We start from the raw sequence: 17892 nt of genomic DNA, 5'->3' as shown, positions 1-17892 counted from the left end.
TATAAAGATTTTCCTTTTCCCACCTATTTCCATTATATAAAAAAAAAAACCCACTAGAGCTATACCTTGAGTGCCCTACCATCCATTCTTAATTAGCACATTCGTTTAGATAATATCACCAACTTTAACTTTAACACCTATGTGTTCTATTGTACTATTGTTGTTGACATCTTTTGATGATCTGCTTCTATCACTGAATTACCTGGAAAAACTCAGCAGGTCTGGCAGCATCGGCGGAGAAGAAAAGAGTTGACGTTTCGAGTCCTCATGACCCTTCGACAGGGTCATGAGGACTCGAAACGTCAACTCTTTTCTTCTCCGCCGATGCTGCCAGACCTGCTGAGTTTTTCCAGGTAATTCTGTTTTTGTTTTGGATTTCCAGCATCCGCAGTTTTTTTGTTTTTTTGCTTCTATCACTGCTTGTTTGTCGCTACAACCACACCAACCCCCTCCACCTCTCTGTCTCTCTATCTCTCCGCCCCCCACACACACACCTTAAACCAGCTTATATTTCAGCTCTTTCCTGGACTCGAACTCAAGTTCTGTCGAAGGGTCATGAGGACTCGAAACGTCAACTCTTTTCTTCTCCGCCGATGCTGCCAGACCTGCTGAGTTTTTCCAGGTAATTCTGTTTTTGTTTTGGATTTCCAGCATCCGCAGTTTTTTTGTTTGTTTTTTTTTCTGGTCTGACTCAGGTAGTTACTTCAAACTGCTTTATTAACACTGTATACAAGATAGGCTACAGAGTATGTATGTTGCTCTTGAGTGCAGACTGTTCCATCTGTTTTACACAGTTTCTAGCACATGACTGCTGATATCACTGTTACATCATGATAACTCATTACCATAACTATTAAGCCATTATACTACAGTTTACTAGGTTGATTCCTGGTTTTCTTAAAAGGGAGGCTTGAATAGGTCAGGCCTACATTCATTGGAGTTTAGAAGAATGAGAGGTGATCTTATTAAAACATGTAAGATTATGATGGGGCTGGACTGGGGAGATACTGAGAGCTTATTTCCCCTTGTGGGGGAGTTTAGAACTATGGGGAAAAGTTTCAGATTAAGGGAGCTCCCATTTAAGATGAAGTTGGGGCAGAATTTCTTCTCTTGAAGGTCAAATATATTTGGAATTTTCTATCCCAGGGATCAGTGGAGGCTGGTTCATTGAATATATTCAAGGCTGAGTTAGACAGATTTTTGATCTTCAAGGGAGTCAAGTGTTATGGGGGACGGGCAGGAAAGTGAAGGTGACACCACAATCAGATCAGCGTGATCTTATTGAAAGGCAGAGCAGGCTCGAGGGGCCAAATGGCCTGCTTATTCCTATTCTTTATGTTCTTATGCCATTGATGTTGCTTTTTCTGAACTGTTTTCCAAGTGGCTGCAGAATTTTGTCTGTGCATACTTCACCAAAGAATACACACAAGTGCTAGGAAGTGGAAAGTGTTCCCAAACAGGAAAGCGATTAGATAAAAGCAAAATAGTGCGGATGTGGAAATCAAAACAAAAACAAACATTGCTAGAAAAACTCAGCAGGTCTGGCAACATCTGTGGAGAGAAAGACAGAGTTAACGTTTCGAGTCCGTATGACTCATCTTCAGAGCTAAAGAGAAGTAAAAATGTGATAAAATATATACTGTTTAAGGTGGGTGGGACAGGTGAAGCTGGATAGAAGGTCAGTGATAGGTAAAGGAGAGATTGCAAAAGATGTCATAAACAAAAGGTGGAAGGGGTGTTGATGGTGGTGGTACTGGCGAAAGTCGATGCTAATCGTGACATTAAGGGAAGAATTTTCCAGTCGGCGAGCAAAGGTGGGGCCCGCTCGCTGACGGGTAAAGTGGCGCGTGGTGACGTTGGGCAGGCGTCCCGATGTCACTGCGCATCATTTAGATTTTCAGTTTGGTTGGCTGCGCGCCCGCCGAACCTGTCAAAGGCCTATTAAGGCCTGTTAAAAGCTAATTAAAGTAGTTAAATGAGCTGTCCATCCAACCTTAAGGTTGGCAGGTAGGTGAAGAGCCCAGGCAGCCTTTGCATTTTTCATGAAATCTTTACACGGGCGGGATGAGGTTTCATGAAGTTTTTATAAATTAAGTAAAGTTTTCCATTAATGTTTCTTGACATGTCCCAGCTCATATAACACTGTCACATGAGGGGACATGTCTTATAATATTTTCTTTTCTGTACTTAGCTTTTAAAAACTTTAACTAATCTCCCTGAGGCACCTCCTCACAGGGAGTGCACAGCGCTTCTGGGCACGCATCATGCTGGGCGGGCCTGATTGGGGGTGCCGATCGGGTTCGCACCCACCCCCGCATAACCCCCTTGACGGGGGGAAGATAAGAGTAGAAAACCTAAGAGTAGAAAGCAGGATGAGCAAGTGACAGATGGCCCTGGTGAGGGTGGGATGGGGGAGGGGACAGTGTGGGGGAAAAGATCGAAATAGGCTAAAAGGTGGGGATAAAAAAATGAATGGAAATAAATTTAAAAAATAATAACAATAGAAATAGGTGGGAAAAAAATATATATAAAAATTTAAAAATAAATATTTGAAAAAAGAGGATCAAAAAGGGATGAGGATGGAGGAGAGAGTTCATGATCTGAAGTTGTTGAACTCAATGTTAATCCGGAAGGCTGTAAAGTGCCTAATCGGAAGTTGAGCTGCTGTTCCTCCAGTTTGCAATGAGCTTCATTGGAACATTGCAGCAGGTCAAGGACGGACATGTGGGCATGAGAGCAGGGTGGTGTGTTGAAATGGCAAACGACAGGGAGGTCTGAGTCATGCTTGCGGACAGGTGTTCCACAAAGCAGTTACCCAGTCTACATTTGGTCTCTCCAATGTGGAGGAGACTGCATTGGGAGCAGCGAACACAGTAGACCAAATTGAGGGAAGCGCAAGTGAAGCACAGCTTCACTTGAAAAGAGTGTTTGGGCCCTTGGACAGTGAGGAGGGGGGAAGTAAAGGGGCAGGTGTTGCACTTTCTGGCTTGTATGAGAAGGTGCTGTGGGAGGGGATTGAGATGTTGGGGGTGATGTAGGAGTGGGCCAGTGTATCCCAGAGGGAACAGTGCCAACTGGGGTGGGTGAAGGGAAGATGTGTTTGGATGCAGCATCATGCTGGAGTTGGCGGAAATAGCAGAGGATGATCCTTTGAATGCAGAGGCTGGTGGGGTGAAAAGTGAGGACAAGGGGGACCCTATCATGGTTCTGGGAGGGAGAGGAAGGTGTGAGGGCAGAGGCATGGGAGATGGGTCAGACACAGTTGGGGCCCTGACAACCACCGTGGTGGGAAACCTCGGTTAAAGAAGAAGGAAGTCATGTCAGAAGCACTGTTTTGGAAAGTGGCATCATCAGGACAGATGTGACGGAGGCAAAGGAACTGAGAGAATGGGATGGAGTCCTTACAGGAAGCAGGGCGTGAGGAGTTGTAGTCGAGGTAACTGTGGGAGTCGGTGGGCTGGTAATAAATATTGGGGGACAGTCTATCACCAGAAATTGAGGCAGAGAGGTCAAGGAAAGGAAGGGAAGTGTCAGTGATGAACCATGTGAAAATGATGGCGGGGTGGAAATTGTAAGCAAAATTAATACATTTTTCCAGGTCCAGAGGAGACCATAAAGCGGCACCGAAACAGTTATCGATGTACCAGAGAAAGAGTTGTGGGAGAGGCCTGAGTAGGACCGGAGCAAGGAATGTTTCACATACCCCATAAAGAGATAGGCATAACTGGGGCCCATGCGGGTACCCATAGCCACACCTTTAATTTGGAGGAAGTGAGACGAGTTTAAGAAGAAATTGTTCAGTGAGAGAACAAATTCAGATGGAGGAGAGTGGTAGTGGATGGGGATTGTTTGGGCCTCTATTCAAGGAAGAAGCGGATAGCCCTCAGACCATCCTGGTGGGGGATGAAGCTGTAGAGGGATTTGGATGTCCACGGTGAAGAGGGGCGGTTGGGGCCAGGGAACTGGAAATTGTTGATATGATGTAGAGCATCAGAGGAATCGCGGATGTAGGTGGGAAGAGACTAGTCAAGGGAAGAGAGAATGGAGTCAAGATAGGAAGAAATGAGTTCCATGGGGCAGGGACAGGCTGACATGATTGGTCTATCGGGACAGTCCTGTTTGCGGATTTTGGGAAGGAGGTAGAAGTGGGCTGTCCGAGGTTGGGAGACTATGAGGTTGGAAGCTGTGGAGGGAAGATCTCCAGAGGAGATGAGGTCAGAGACAGTCCTGGAAACAATGGCTTGATGTTCGGTGGTGGGGTCATGGTCCAGGGGGAGGTAGGAGGAAGTGTCTGCGAGTTGGCGCTCAGCCTCTGCGTGGTAGAGGTTAGTACGCCAGATAACAACAGCACCACTCTTGTTGGCAGGAGAGAATGGAGTGCAGCAAGTTCAAAAGGAGACAGTGAGTGAGAGGAGCAGAGAAATTGAGATGGCTGATGTCACACCGACAGTTCTCAATGAAAAGATCAAAAGCAGCTAAGAGGCCAGAGGGAAGGGTCTAGGTGAAGGGGGAATACTAGAGGCGGGTGAAAGGATCTGTTAAACAGGGGGAGGACTCCTGAAAGAGATTAGGTTTGGAGGGGAAAAATGACTGAACAATTGACAAAGTAAAATGTTATAATATTCAATCTTTTCTGAAAGTTTTGAGTCAGTACTCAGCCACATTTCAACATATTTATTTTAGCTGAGTTTGTCGAACACAACTTTGGTCTGAATTCAGAAAGGAATTTGAAAAATAACTTGTTTCTTTCTGACCTTTTGCTTGGAAAAGTTGATTTCACATTTAGCTGCTGCTCAACTCTGTCCCAGTCCTGAAATAACGTTATGAAGATGTAACTGTGGAGTGGCAGTAGATCAACAGTCTATACCATAGTGCGGTAGGATTTGCATTTCTTTTTGCCGAAGAGAACGGCCCTAGGCACCAGCAGAGCTCCAGCAACAGTCAACTTCTTCAGCAAAGCTCAGGAAGAGAAACTGAGTAATAAAACACATTTAGCTGGATTTACCCTTCAGGGCAGCTTTGTCGCTGGAAGAAGTTCAGGATGAGGCCTTTGCCCATCACTCTGACGCCACCACAACACCAACCAGAAAGGGACGGGGGTGGGAGTGCTGGGGGTTGCTCATTGGATTAGATTTAGATAGTCCATTAGATAGTCCACTACTTTTGGGTAGCAAAAAATTCAGCTGTTTTGCCACATGATACACACTCAGTACCTGATGGAGAAGGGGGTCACAATTAAAGAGAGTGGAAACACCCTAAAAATCTTTACTTAAACTGAGAAAATGAGGCTCCCTATGGACCCCAAGCCCTCCAGCTCATGGTAAATAGAAGTAGTGGGCTATCTGCCAAGGCTCAATGGCATCATTCTGATCAAAAGGTTATAGGTTTAAACCCCACTTTAGAGATTTGGGTACATAATCTAGGCTGACACACCAGCTTAACTGTAAAAGATCCAGTGGTGCTATTTTGAAGCTCTGCCTGGGACCCTGGCCGATACTTACCTCTCAACCAACACTTAACTCGTTGATATCATATTGCTGTTTGTGGGATCATGCTGTATGCAAATTGGTTTTTGCATTTCCTACATTACAACAGTGACTGCTTGCAAAGCACATCATTAACTGTAAAGCACCTTGGAACATCATGAGCTATTGAAAAGTGCTATATAAATGCAAGTCTTTCTTTTCTTCTCCATCAAGCAACTTCTGATCGCTAGGGTACCAGCACTCTTACCTGGAAAAACTCAGCAGGTCTGGCAGCATCGGCGGAGAAGAAAAGAGTTGACGTTTTGAGTTCTCATGACCCCATGAGGACTCGAAACGTCAACTCTTTTCTTCTCCGCCGATGCTGCCAGACCTGCTGAGTTTTTCCAGGTAATTCTGTTTTTGTTTTGGATTTCCAGCATCCGCAGTTTTTTTGTTTTTATTTTTTTGTTTTTACCAGCACTCTTTTCCTGGTGGTCTCCCAGATCAATGGCAGTTGAAGCAGAAGACAGAGAAATCAATAGGATTCCTTGAACCCCCTCTTACTGTCATTTTAATTCAGTGGGACAGTCAAGTGAGTGCAGGGGCAAGTTTCCTGCTTTGGGCAGAGTGGGGCAAGTGATGTTGACAGGGACATAAGTCCAGCCCTCCCTGCTCCGTTACTCTTGTTTCCCCTTTGTCGCTATACTGACTGATTATAGTCAGTACAGTGGAGGGAAATCCAGCCGATAATTGAGCTGGAACATTTTGAAACGAAACAGGAGATGATTCATTGCAATGATGGTGGTTGGTTTTTCATTTATGTTTTAGCTTTAAGTAAAAGACCTGGCTTAGTAAAAGAATTTTGTGTTTAGTATAACATGATTGTATTTATATACAGAAATGGAGATAAACCAGCTGCTAAACTGAACATTAACACTTCAGTGTGACAGGAGATTGTGCCAAACTGTGCTGACAGTATGAGTGGAATGACGGCCTGGAATTGCCTTCACTTAGACTTGAAAATGAGTCTTATTTCCTCCGATATTATGCTATGCCCAAATTTCCTGCAAATTTCATTAGAATATAACCAATGTAACATGGATGTAAATCAGTATATACTACTCAGGCCCAAGAAAAGTGTCAAACTTACACTGTATAATTTCTTCTTCAGGTATTAAAATTGAAGTTTCAGCTTGATGTACTTAAGGGGAAAGCAAAATCCTGTGGATGCTGGAAATCTGAACCAAAAACAAAAATAGCTGGAAAAACTCAGTAGGTCTGACAGCATCTGCGGAGAGGAACACAGTTAATATATGCTTCAGTGAGGGTAAATTGAAAACAAAATGTCTCAAAAAATATCAAAACACCAGGAAATTACTGTTTCCTGCTGCTCCTGAAAGTCTGCTGGTAACTTGGACAGAATCTCAAGGCAAAAGCTCCCTGCAAAAATCTCGGGTGTATGAGGCTCTGTTATTTGGGAGTGGGGCCAATGTGATGCATGGAAGTGCATTCGAGCATAGAGATTAATGACCAGTTCTAAAAGATTGAGGGGGTTTGGCTTACTGTACTTACTCAGGTAACTCACTTATGCCCCCAAAATCTTCAATCAAGTTAAGCCACGTATTTGATTTGTGTCAAATTTGCCTCTGTCACAAATAATGCAGGAAATTGCAGCAGCAACACTGGCTTCCACTCGACAATGTAGAACGTTGCCCAGATATGCCCTGTCCACGAAAAACAATTCAAATCAAATTTGACTAATTACGCCCATCAGCCTACTCTCAATCATCAGCAAAGTGATGGAAAGTGTCATTGACAGTGATATCAAGAGGCATTTACTCAGCAATAATCTGCTCACTGATACTCAGTTTGGGTTCTGCCAAGGCAACTCAGCTCCAGGCCTCGTTACAGCTTTGGTCCAAACATGGACTAAAGAGCTGAATTTCAGAGGTGAGGTAAGAGTGACTACCCTCAACATCAAAGCAGCATTTGACCATGTGACATCAAGGAGCCTAACAAAACTGAGGGCTGAATTGTCCCAGAATTGCACTAAGAAAAACGACGTTTTACCCACTGGCCGCCATGGCAGGTTTTCGTGTCGTGTTGTGCACCTCCCGACTCATTAATTATGCAGCCACAGAAAATACGCCATTTCTCTGGCAGGCAGCTTTTGAATCGCTTGCCACACCGTTACCCCGCCATTTCTTCACTCCAGGTGTCATTCTAAACTGCAGCCGTGCACACAGTTCTCAATGCTTGCAGCCCAGGACTGCTCCAGTGAAGACATGGCCCTGAAAGCCAAGAAGAGTTCAGTGATCCGTCACTGGAGTGCCTTTTGGAGGCCCACCGTGATATCTTTCACTCCAGCTCTGGCCACTGGAGGTCCAGCAATCTCACCACTCCGGCTTGGGAGGCAGTGGCAGTGGTGGTCCATACCAACGCTGCACAGAAGAGGCTGGTCATCCAATGTGGAAAGAGGATGAATGATCTCATATGTGCCGCCAGGGTAAGGCAACCACCTCATCACTCTAAACCTACATGGCCATCACACATTCATTGGCATCTCATTCACATTCAAGGGACATCACCACCCATTCTCACACACATACCCTCACATCTCTATCTGGCCTCATCTCCTCTGGTGACTGCCTCCTCAGCGCTCACCACCTTGAAGACATTTGCACAGATCAACATGTGCCCTCACACACACCCTGGGATACCCCCCTTCCCCAGTACAGCTCTCGCCCTGCAGCCTCTTCCCTTGCTTGAGGCCACTTTTCCCTGTTCCCCAAGCAAGCCCTAGCCCTGCAGCTGTTGAAAAGCCACACTCGCCTTACAGCTGATCTGGTAGGTACAGACCTGCCTGTGAGCCTCCCTAAAATTGATGTGATGCTGCCTGTGAAGCCTGGCTCTGGTAACTGCAAGTGCTGCCTGAAGCAAGGTGGGCAAACAAACTCCAAAGGCGTGAGCGAAGTGCAGCTCGCCAGCTGCAGGTTGCCTATATGCAGTTGTGAAGGAGCACACCGATGTGCCCGGATGATCCAGTGTGGGGGATGATTCTGGCGAGCAGGGTTTATAATGAGATGCTAAAGTATTGAAATTAAGTTCCTGACATCCGATGGCGAGAAGCTAATTTCAATACTTCAACATCTCATTATAAGCCCTGCTTGCCAGAATGAAAAGCTTGTCATTGACTGGTGGAGCGGACGATTGCAAACTGGGTTTATGATGTTGTGAAATCTGGTTTTAGGCCATCTCGCCATGTTGTCCGCTCACATCACCAAACATGCCCGCCACCAGCAGGAGCGGAAAATTCCAGCCTGAGTTCAATGAGAATCTGGGAGAAAATTCTCCACTAGTTGGCGTCATGATTAACACAAAAGAAGATGGTTGTCGGAGGCCAATAATCTCAGCCCCAAGACAATGCTGCAGGAGTTCCTCAGGGTAATGTCTGAGGCCCAACCAGTATAGAGTCATAGAGGTCTACAGCACAGAAAATGGCACTTCGGCCCATCGAGTCTGTGCCAGTCAAACAAGTACCTAACTATTCTAATCCCATTTTCCAGCACTAAGGCCATAGCCTTGTATGCCATGGCATCACAATTGCACATCCAAATACTTCTTAAATGTTATGAGGGTTTCTACCTCTACCATCCTTTCAGGCAGTAAGTTCCAGATTCCCACCGCCCTCTGGGTGAAAAAATTCTTCCTCACATCCCCTCTAAACCTCCTGCCCCTTACCTTAAATCTATTCCCCCTGGTTACTGATCCCTCCACCAAGGGGAAAAGTTCCTTCCTGTTTACCCTATCTATGCTCCTCATAATTTTATACATCTCAATCATGTCCTTCCTCAATCTCCTTTGCTCCAGGGAAAACAACCCCAGTCTATCCAATCTCTCCTCATAACTAAAACTCTCCAGCCCAGGCAGCATCCTGGTAAAGCTCTTCTGCATTCTCTCTAGTGCAATCAGATCCTTCCTATAATGCAGATTCCAGGACTGCACGCAATACTCTAGCTGTGGCCTAAGCAATGTCTTATACAGTTCCACATAAGCTCCGTGCTCTTATATTCTATGCCTCGGCTAATAAAGGCAAGTATCCCATATGCCTTCTTAACTACCTTATCTACCTGTCCTGTCCCGCTACCTTATGGAATCGGTGGACATGCACACCAAGGTCTCTCTGATCCTTGGTACTTCCCAGGGTCCTACCATTCATCGTGTATTCCTGTGCCTTGTTTGTCCTGCCCAAGGGCATCACCTCACACTTATCCAGATTAAGTTCCATTTGCCACTAATCAGCCCATCTGACCAGCCTGTCTAAATCCTCCTGTAATCTCAGGTGATCCTCCTCACTATTTACCGCCCCACCAATTTTCATGTGATCCGTGAACTTACTGATCAACCCTCCTACATTCAAGGTTAAATCGTTTATATCTACCACAAATAGCAAGGGACCCAACACCAATCCCCATGTCAGCCACTTTTTCTTTTTATTCATTCATGTGATATGGACTTCACTGGCAGGGCCAGCATTTATTACCCATCCCTAGTTATCCCTTGAGAAGGTGCTGGTGAGCTTCCTTCTTGAACCACTGCAGTCCCTGTGGTGTAGGTACACCCATCGTGTGGTTAGGAAGAGTTCCAGGATTTTGACCCAGCAGCAGTGAAGGAACGTTGATATATTTCCAAGTCAGGATGGTGAGTGACTTGGAGGGGAACTTCTAGGTGTTCCCATCTACCTGCTGCCCTTGTCCTTCTAGATGGTAGTGGTCGTGGATTTGGAAGGTGCTGTCGAAGAAGCCTTGGTGAATTCCTGCAGTGCATCTTGTAGGTGGTACACACTGCTGCTACTGTGCATTGGTGGTGGAGGGAGTGAATGCATGTGGATGTGGTGCCAATCAAGCGGGCTGCTTTATCCTGGACAGTGTCAAGCTTCTTGAATGCTGTGGGAGCTGTGCTTATCCAGACAAGTGGAGAGTATTCCATCACACTCCTGATTTGTGCCTTGCAGATGGTGGATAGGTTTTGGGGAGTCAGGAGGTGAGTTACTCATCTCGCAATTCCTAGCCTCTGACCTGCTCTTGTAATCACAGTATTTATATGGCTAGTCCAGTTCAGTTTCTGGTCAATGGTAACCCCCAGGATGTTAATAGTGGGGGATTCAGTGATGGTAATGCCATTGAACATCAAGGGGTGATGGTTGGATTCTCCCTTGTTGGAGATGGTCATTGCCTGACACTTGTATGGCGTAAATGTTACATGTCACTTCTCAGCCCAAGTCTGGATATTGTCCATGTCTTGCTGCATTTGGACATGGACTGCTTCAGTATCTTTGAGGAGTCACGAATGGTATTGAACATTGTGCAATCTTCAGCAAACATCCCCACTTCTGGCCTTACGATGGAAGGAAGTACATTGATGAAGCAGCTGAAGATGCTTGTGTTGAGGACACTACCCTGACGAACTCCTGCAGTGATGTCCTGGAGCTGAAATGAATGACCTCCAACAACCACAGCTATCTTTCTTTGTGCTAGGCATGACTCCAACCAGCAGAGAGTTCTCCCCCTGATTCCCACTGACTCCAGTTTTGCTTGTGCTCCTTGATGCCAGACTCAGTCAAATCTGCCTTGATGTCAAGGGCAGTTACTCTCACCTCACCTCGGCAGTTCAGCTCTTTTGTCCACGCTTGAACCAAGGCTGTAATGAGGTCAGGATCTGAGTGGCCTCATTACAGCCTTGGTCCACCAACGATCTTCTCTCCATCATAAGGACAGAAGTGGGGATGTTCATTGATGATTGTAATGTTCAGTACTATTCACTACTCCTTAGATACTGAAGCAGTCCGTGCTCACATGCAGCAAGACCTGGACAAAATTCAGACTTGGGCTGATAATTGGCACGTAACATTTGTTCAACACAAGTACCAAGCAATGCACAACTCCGACAAGAGAGAATCTAACCATCTCCCCTTGACATTCAATGATATTATTATCGCTGAATCCTCCACCATCAACATCTTGGGGGTTACCATTGACAGAAACTTAACTGGACCAGCCATATAAATACTCTGTCTATCAGAGCAGGTCAGAGGCTTGGAATTTTGCAGTGAGTAACTCGCCTCCTGACTTCCCAAAGTTTGTCCACCATGTACAAGTCAGGACTGTGATGAAATGCTCTCCACTTGTCTGGATGAGCCCAGCTCCAGTAACACTCAAGAGACTCAACGCTACCAAAGTTTGCTTGTTCTACACCCCATCCATCACTTTAGACATTCACTCCTGCCGCTACTGGCACACACTGGCAGTAAAGTGTACCATCTATAAGATTCACTGCAGCAACTCACTAAGCCTTTAACCACAACTTCCAAATCTTAGCCTTTACCATCCAGAAGAACAAGGGCAGCTAACATATAGGAACACCACCACCATCTGCAAGTTTCCCTCCAAGTCACACACTATCCTGACTTGGAAATATATCACCATTCCTTCACTGTCATTGGATCAAAATCCTAGAACTCCCTCCCTAGCAGTACTGTGGATGAACCTACACCACAGGAACTGCAGTAATTCAAGGAGTTAGCTCACCACCACCTTCTCAAGTCCAGTTAGAGATGGGCAACATATGCTGGTCTTGCTCGTGATGCTCATATCCCATGAACAAATAAAAAAAACTTATGCAAAATTCACAGGAAAATCAGGATATTTGCTACTAGATTAATTGAAAACTATGGTATCAGCGTGGATGCAAATGTACAAAATTCTTCTGTCTACTATTTAGCAGAGCTGGGGAGATGAACTGTGGATCAAAACATGGGTGGGGCATTTTGGCATGGTCTGGATTTTCTTTGAGATCAGTTCACCACTGTGGGAAGGTCAGAGCGAGACTGACTCATGCAAAGACTTTATTTAACATTTAAAGAAAATTTCTTTGGGGTGCTAGCCTTGCCCCCCCTCCCCACCCAAGGTACCATAAAGGGTAGGCAAAGGTTTCTCCAACAGCAATGCTGAAAGCGTTGACTATTGTTGTGGCTTCACAAAGGACACCAGGCTATAGAAAGACAGAGGATTTTGAGAAAGATGCATTAATTGTTATATATTATTACTCATCATATCTCTGAGTGACCTCTAGTTCCTGCTCCATCAATGTTTCAGTTATTACACCCCTTCGCACACTCTAACTAAAGCATTTTGTCTTGTTGCCTTTGCTGCTCTCTTCAAGTAAGTCCTTTTAACTTGTGCAGTGAGATCACACACTCTGTCATGTCCTTATGGGGAGGAGGCGATTGGGCTTTTCAAACCCTTCTGTGGCTTATTTCTCCCTTTCTGCATAAATTCCTACCCCCTTACAACCCTATGGCATCTCTGCCCTCCTCCAACTCTGGTCTCTTATGCATCTTGTGCATTAATCATTCCACCAATGCCAGCTGTGCCTTCAGTTGCCTCGGCTTAAGCACTGAAATTCCTTCCCTAAACCTCTCCATCTCTATCCCTCTCTGTGTCTCCCTTTACGATGCTCCTTAAAACCTATCTTTTTGACCGAGCTTTTGAACTCTTGTCCTCATATTTGCATATGTGTCTCAGTGTCAAATTTTGCTTCACAATTGCTCTTGAAGCACTTTTACTACATTAAAGGTGCATGTTTTTGGAAAAATTGGATATTGAGATCTCTGAGTGTCCCTCAGTGACTGGCTGAGGAGTAGCATTGACAGAACTGCCCTGGGCCTTAGCAGCATTGAAGAGTTGAAGGAAAGTAAAATGGAACCGTGAAATGAAACAACTACTTTATTAGCTTCCCATTCATTTTGCAGTAACAAGGTCGGACTGTGTGGAGGTTTTACTGGAATTCCCCCAGGATCGCAAGAAGCTATACTTAGGCATATCAGACACTAGCTTCATTTAGCTGTGCAGCATTGAGAGAAGTAATGAGGTTTACCAGTTGGTTGACACTCTTGGGAGTCAAAGAAATTGAAACCTACAGTTCAAATTATATTTTCCTGACTAAACGATTGCAAAAGAAAACAGTATAATTTTTATTAATTATATAATTAAACACATCTTAAAGATTAGGGGCAAAAAAAAGTTCCAAGAGGAACTTGGAACTAGAAACAGTATTGGGTAAAATTGGACCCTGTTGCATAAATTCTGGGTGCAGAACATAAGAACTAGGAGCAGGAGTAGGGCATTTGGCCCCTCAAGCCTGCCCCGCCATTCAATAAGATCATGGCTGATCTGCACCAGGCCTCAACTCCTCTTTTGTGCCAGCTCTTCATAGCCCTCAACTCCCTGATATTTCAAAAATCTATCCACCTCCTTTTTAAATACTTTCAGTGATCTAGCCTCCACAACTCTCTGGGGTAGAGAATTCCAGACATTCACTACCTTCTGAGAGAAGAAATTCCTTTGTATCTCAGTTTTAAATGAGTGTCCCCTTATTCTGCAACTATATCCCCTGGTTCGAGATTCCCCCACTAGTGGAAATGTCTTCTCAACATCTACCTTGTCAAGGACCGTCAGAATCTTGAACGTTTCAATAAATCACCCCTCATTCTTCTAAACTCGAATAAATAAAGGCATGACCTGTTTAGCCATTCTTGATAAGTCAACCCCATCATCCCAGGAATCAGCCTAGTGACTCTCTTTTGAACTGCCTCCAATGCCAGTATATCCTTTCTTAAATATGGAGACCAAAACTGTACACAGTACTCCAGGTGTGGCCTCATCAACACCCTGTACAGTTGTAACAAGACTTCCCTATTTTTAAATTCCAAACCCCTAGCAATACAGGCCAAAATTCCATTTGCCTTCTTAAGTACTTGCTGCACCTGCATGCTAACTTTGTGTTATGAATGGGTGCAAAAAGTGCCAGTTTTGTGAGGATATGTCTCAAAGTACATTGAATGACATATTGATAAGCATGATATATAGAGGTCCAAGTGCTTGGTGCTAATGTAGGATTAAATGTGTTAAGGTAGGATTCCTACTCATCAGGACCTATTTGTGTGCTGTTGTTGGACTCACTGCCAGCTCAAATTTGTGGCCTCATAACCAAGGAGTTGCATCAGGATATTGACTAACATCAGCAGATCACTGAAATAATGCTGATGAGGCCCTGGGCCCAATTACAAATGGGCCTCAGACCTCTGCCACATACTCTAATCATCCCTACCATTTTGTGCCTGATAAGGGACCTAAATTAATTTCTCCCCCAAATGTCAGTTGAAAACAATTCAACAAAATATACAAAAATGAAGCCCAGAAAAAAAATTGCTGATTCTATCCAGCTTGTCCTATACTGCCATGGCGCACCTTTTGGCCACCATGACCCCCATCACACCTACCTGTATGTTTCCGACCAACCACTCCAAGCGATCTCCCCCACTGCCAACCAGCCACACAATCTTCTGGGAGATGTGAAAATAACTTTTGTCAAAATTAGGAAAAAATTACTGGGATATTTCTCTCCCACCCCTAAAAGTGATCAGATTCCAGCAGACCATTGTGGCCATGAGAGTCATCTGCCTCTACCCATCTACCTGTTCTGTCTTTGTGATCACACTATAGATCTTGCCCAGCTTCCTTTCGAGTCTTTGCTGCAAATCCACACTCACTGCCTGTGACCGTAACTTGATACTTAATCTAAAAATATTCTGTGAATTTTTTTAAAACAATTAATGTCTAATTTATTAACAAAGCAGAGATTGGCCATTTATGGTTTTCTTGCCTCTAACATTCAGCATTAAAGAAACTAATTATTCATATTTTTCTTTTATTCTTTCATGGGATGTGAGCATTGCTGGCTGAGCCAGCATTTGTTGCCAATCCCTAATTGCCCCTGAGAAGGTAGTGGTGAGCTGCCTTCTTCAACCGCTACAATCCACCTGGTGTGGGTACTCCCACAGTAATGAAGGGAGTTCCAGGGTTTTGATGAAGGAACGGTGATATAGTTCCAAGTCAGAATGGTGTGCCTTGGAGGGGAACTTGTAGGTGGTGATGTCCCCTTGCATCTGCTGCCCTTGTCCTTCTAGGTGGTAGAGGTTTGAAAAGCCTGGTTGAAGGAGCCTTGGTGAGTATCTTATGGGGCACACTGCTGCGACTGTGTGTCAGTGGTGGGGGGAGTGAACGTTTAAATTGCTGGATGGGGTGCTGATCAAGTAGACTGCTTTGTTCCGGATGGTGTCCAGCTTCTTGAGTGTTGGAGCCGCACTCATGCAGGCAAATGGAGACTATTCCATCACACTCCTGACTTATGTCTTGCAGCCGGTGGACCGGCTTTGGGGTGTCAGGAGGTGAGTTGCTTGACTCAGAATTCCCAGAATTTCCAGTCTCTATATGGTCAAGGGTGGCAACTGGTTCACTTTAAAGCTTGCTCAGGGCAGCCCAATAATACAGTAGGGGCCACAAAGCAGGTGTTAGGCCCGCTGAATATGCAAAGAGTCTAATGCCTATTTCAGACCTGGGCCCTGGAAGATGATTTACTTTGTCTACCTTAATGCAGTAGGCAGTAAACCACTGGATTGTAATGAATGTGCACTCCCTGCCAGCAAGTTGAGGGGGCTAAAAGGGATATTTAGCACCTGTAAAGCAGGCACTGCATGCCCAAAATTTAGATCAATGTCATCAAATTGATTAAAGCCATATTGTGCTAGTAATGAACATGTTAATGATTCATATAAAATCCATTTATTAAAAATGATTTAACAACTGCAAAAATTAAAACAATTGTTACTGATGTTATTCAGTACAAATTTCAACGCAAATCCAAATTTGCCTGCAGCAAAAGTTTGTTTACGATTTGGGAGCACTGTTTTGTCTACTAGACTTTAGAATCAGCAGCTACGCCACACATACTGCCAAGGAATTGAAATGAATACAGCCTCATCCACAACTGGCCAGACACCTTTGTTAATTTGAATAATGTAAATTTACTCAGAATTCTAAAAGAGAAAGGGGGGAGATCACCCATACTTTAGAGTGCAAAAAAAGGCCGATAAAAAGCTAAAGGTGTAATATAAATCTTACAATGCAAGAGATATATTTATGTTATATAGAATCTACAGAACAAAAACAGGCCATTCAGCCCAACTGGTCTATGCTGGCATTTATGCTCCACATGAGCCTCCTCCTACAAACCTAATAGCATAATCTCCTATTCCTTTTTCCCTCATTTACTTATCTAGCTTCCCCTCAAATGCATATATAGTATTAACTGCAATTATCCCTTGTGGGAGTTGGATCCACATTCTTAGCACTCTCTGCATAAAGAAGTTTCTTATTAATTCCCTATTGTATTGATTAAATATTTTACATACATGGCCCCTAGTTTTTTTTCCATCACACATGAAACAGCTTCTGTACGTCTACCCTATCATAAGAACATAAGTCATAGGAGCAGGAGTAGGCCATTTGGTCCCTCAAGCCTGCCCTTCCATTCAATAAGATCATGGCTGATCCACCCCAAACCTCAGTTCCTCTTTCATGCCAGCTCCTCATGGACCTCAACTCCCCAATATTTCAAAAATCTATCTGCCTCCTCTTCAAATACTTTCAGTGATCTAGCCTCCACAACCCTCTGGGGTAGAGAATTCCAGACATTCACTACCCTCTGAGAAAAAAAAATCCTTCGTATCTCAGATTTAAATAAGTGTCCCCTTATTCTGTTACTATGTCCCCTAGTTCGAGATTCCCCCACTAGTGGAAACATCTTCTCAACATCTACCCTTTCAAGCTTCCTCAGAATATTGTACATTTCAATAAGATCACCCCTCATTCTTCTAAACTCTAATTAATAAAGGCATAACCTGTTTAGCTGTTCTTGATAAGTCAGCCCATTCATTCCAGGAATCAGCCTAGTGAATCTCTTTTGAACTGCCTCCAATGCCAGGATATCCTCTCTTAAATACAAGGACCAAAACTGTACACAGTACTCCAGGTGCAGCCTCACCATTTCCCCGTACCGTTGTAGCAAAACTTCCCTATTTTTAAACTCCAACACACTAGCATGAAGACTGATGCAAAATATTGGTTTAAATTATCTGCAATTTTCCTGTTCCCCGCTATCAATTCTCCAGTCGCATCCTCTGAGGGTCCCACGTTCACTTTAGCCACTCTCTTTCTTTTTATACACCCATAGAAGCTCTTGCTGTTTGTTTTTATGTTTCTTACCAATTTACTTTCATAATCAATTTTCTCCCTCTTTATTAGCTTTTTAGTTGTCCACTGCTGGTTCCTAAAAAATTCCCAATCCTCTGGCCTACCACTAGTTTTCACCGCTTTGACTGGATACCCTCCTTAGTTTTTGACTGGATACTCTCCTTGACCACCTTTGTTAACCATAGGTGGTTCATCCTTCTTATTGAGTCCTTCTTTTTGACCGGGACAATTTTTTGCTGAACGTTATGAAATATTGGTTTAAATGTCTGCCACTG

This window comes from Carcharodon carcharias, chromosome 14, assembly GCF_017639515.1.
Source record: "Carcharodon carcharias isolate sCarCar2 chromosome 14, sCarCar2.pri, whole genome shotgun sequence".
In the NCBI taxonomy this organism is placed as follows: domain Eukaryota; kingdom Metazoa; phylum Chordata; class Chondrichthyes; order Lamniformes; family Lamnidae; genus Carcharodon; species Carcharodon carcharias.
The sequence above is the reverse complement of the archived record's forward strand: the minus strand, read 5'-3'. Positions refer to the sequence as shown.